This window comes from Pan paniscus, chromosome 8, assembly GCF_029289425.2.
Source record: "Pan paniscus chromosome 8, NHGRI_mPanPan1-v2.0_pri, whole genome shotgun sequence".
NCBI classification, from domain to species: domain Eukaryota; kingdom Metazoa; phylum Chordata; class Mammalia; order Primates; family Hominidae; genus Pan; species Pan paniscus.
In genome coordinates, this window is record NC_073257.2 from 30422546 (window position 1) to 30425827 (window position 3282).

Below are 3282 nucleotides of genomic sequence, written 5' to 3' on the forward strand. Positions count from 1 at the left end.
AATAGTAAGACCTGAAACCATAAAAACCCTAGAAGAACACCTAGGCAATACCATTCAGGACATAGGCATAAGCAAAGACTTCACGACTAAAACATAAAGCAATGGCAACAAAAGCCAAAATTGACAAATGGGATCTAATTAAACTAAGAAGCTTCTGCACCACAAAACAAACTATCATCAGAGTAAACAGGTAACCTACAGAATGGGAGAAAATGTTTGTAATCTATCCATCTGAGAAAGGGCTAATATCCAGAATCTACAAGGAACTTAAACAATTTACAAGAAAAAAACAAACAACCCCATCAAAAAGTGGGCAAAGGATATGAACAGACACTTCTCAAAAGAAGACATTTATGCAGCCAACAAACATATGAAAAAAAGCTCATCATCACTGATCATTACAGAAATGCAAACCAAAACCACAATGAGATACCATTTCACACCAGTTAGATGGTGATCATTAAAAAGTCAGGAAACAACAGATGCCGGAGAGGATGTGGAAATAGGAACATTTTTACACTGTTAGTGGGAGCGTAAATTAGTTCAACCATTGTGGAAGACAGTGTGGCAATTCCTCAAGGATCTAGAGCCAGAAATACCATTTGACCCAGCAATCCTATTACTAGGTATATAACCGAAGGATTAGAAATCATTCTACCATAAAGACACATACACACGTACGTTTATTGTAGCACTATTCACAATAGCAAAGACTTGGAACCAACCCAAATGCCTATCAATGATAGGCTGGATAAAGAAAATGTGGCACATATACACCATGGAATACTATGCAGCCACAAAAAGATGAGTTCATGTCCTTTGCAGGGACATGGACAAAGCTGGAAACCATCATTCTCAGCTAACTAATACAGGAACAGAAAACCAAACACTGCATGTTCTCACTCATAAGTGGGAGTTGAACAATGAAATCGACACAGGGAGGGTAACAGCACACACTGAGGCCTATCGCAGGATGGGGGGCTAGGGGAGGGATAGCATTAGGAGAAGTAACTAATGTAGATGACAGGTTGATGGGTGCAGCAAACCACCATGGCACGTGTGTACCTATGTAACAAACCTGCACATTCTGCACATATACCCCAGAACTTAAAGTATAATAAAAAATGAAAAATACAAATAATACCAATAAGCACATGAAAATAGTTTCAATTTTAATAATCAAGTAAATACAAATTGGGAAAAAATAAAAAGATTTACACTATTTAGTGTGAGAATATGGGGAAATGTGCTCTCATACCTGGCTGCTGGAATTAAACTGATGTAGTTTTTGTGGGAGGAGTACAACTAGCAGCATCTACCAGAATCTAAAATGTGTGTTCCCCTTAATCTATCAATTTTACACTTAGGAATCTCTCATATGTGCATTCAACTGCACAAAGATACAACATACTTGGGCCTGTTACTTAACCTGATTCTTCCTTGGTGATACTGATTCTTCCTTGGTGAAATGTTTATGACAGTAGTGTATGCCTCATTTCATTGTTATTTTCAAATGAGATAAAGAATACATGGCCTGTACAAAATAAATTTCAATGAATAGATCAAAATCAAATCTTGACGTTACTGTGATCCCCATTTTATTGTGACATGGTTGTTTTATGTACCTATATAGTTATAAATTATAAACAAAATGTCCATCAATAGAGAAGTATATATTATGAAAACGCATGTACATATACGTACATACGCACACAAATCTCCAAGCTGTTCAAGCAAAATAGCAAAGTCACAAAATATTTATAGATTATTTCCATGTATTTATCCCTCTGCGTGTGTGTGTGTGTGTGTAAAGGGAAAAAATGAATGAGTGTTTTATAAAGATTTAAAAGGACACCAAAGTTTTATTAATGCCCTAAGTATTGGGCAAAGGGAATAACTGAAGAGGTACTGACATTGTTTTACCCTGTGTTATTCTGTATTGTTTGAATTCTGTCCTTTCTGAACAGCCTGTAGAGGTTTAATGTTCCCATTAAAACCAGTGAACTTGCCTCATCCGAAACCACAACAGCTGAACCGTTTGACTTCAATCAATTCTAAGCAACTTGGTCATCTGTTTTTTTCAGATTAGAAATGATAGAAGATAATTTATAATCCGTATTTTGCATACCAATGAGGATGAAAGAGACTTACATCTCATTTTTTTAAAAAGGGACTTAGGATAATGAGCTTAAATTTTTTGAAAAATCATCTTATTCCTAACAATGGCAGATTAATGAAGCATTTCTGAACGAAATTATTTCATCATATCTGACTAAGGAACTCTTCATTTGAGAAAGCTATAAAATTTTTATATTCTTCAATTAATACTATACACAAAAGATTCTAAAATGGCTAACCGTACAGTGAAGGATGCACACAGCATCCACGGCACTAACCCTCAATATCTGGTGGAGAAGATCTTTGAACGCGAATCTATGAGTCCAAGTTCTGGAAAGAGGAGTGCTTTGGACTTACGGCTGAACTTGTAGTCGATAAAGCCATGGAGTTAAGGTTTGTGGGTGGCCTCTATGGTGGCAACATAAAACCAACACCCTTTCTGTGTTAAACTTTGAAGATGCTTCAAATTCAACCCGAGAAGGATATCATTGTACAGTTTATCAAAAATGAAGATTTCAAGTATGTCCGCATGTTGGGGGCATTTTACGTGAGGCTGACAGGCACTGCAATTGATTGCTACAAGTACTTGGAGGCTTCGTACAATGACTACTGAAAAATCAAGAGCCAGAACCGAAATGAGGAGTTTGAATTGATGCATGTTGATGAGTTTGTTGATGAACTATTGCACAGTAAGAGAGTGTGATATCATTCTGCCCCGGCTACAGAAACGCTATGTATTAGAGGAAGCTGAGCAACTGGAGCCTTGAGTTAGTGCTCTGGAAGAGGACATGGATGATGTGGAGTCCAGTGAAGAGGAAGAAGAGGAGGATGAGAAGTTGGAGAGTGCCATCAACTGATCACTGCCGGAGAAGCTACGGAGACTTGGACAAGTCCCGTTGCTCTCCCACACTGCGCTACAGAAGGAGTAGGAGTCGGTCTCCCAGAAGGTGGAATCGATCTCCCAAAAGGAAAAGTCCCTCCCTGCATCGAGAAAGGCATCGGAGCAAGAGTCCAAGACTTCACCGCAGCAGGTCCCAAGATCGGCGGCACAGATCCCGTTCCAAGTCCCCAGGTCATCACTGTAGTCACAGACACAAGAACCACTCAAAGTCTCCCGAAAGGTCTTAGAAGAGCCACGAGAAGAGCCGGTGAGGGAATGAGTAA

At 38.8% G+C, this 3282-nt stretch overlaps 1 pseudogene; it reads left to right on the forward strand.

The window, feature by feature from the left end:
- Positions 1-2348: 2348 nt before the first annotated feature.
- On the forward strand, positions 2349-3282 carry LOC100992512 (pre-mRNA-splicing factor 38A-like; annotated as a pseudogene).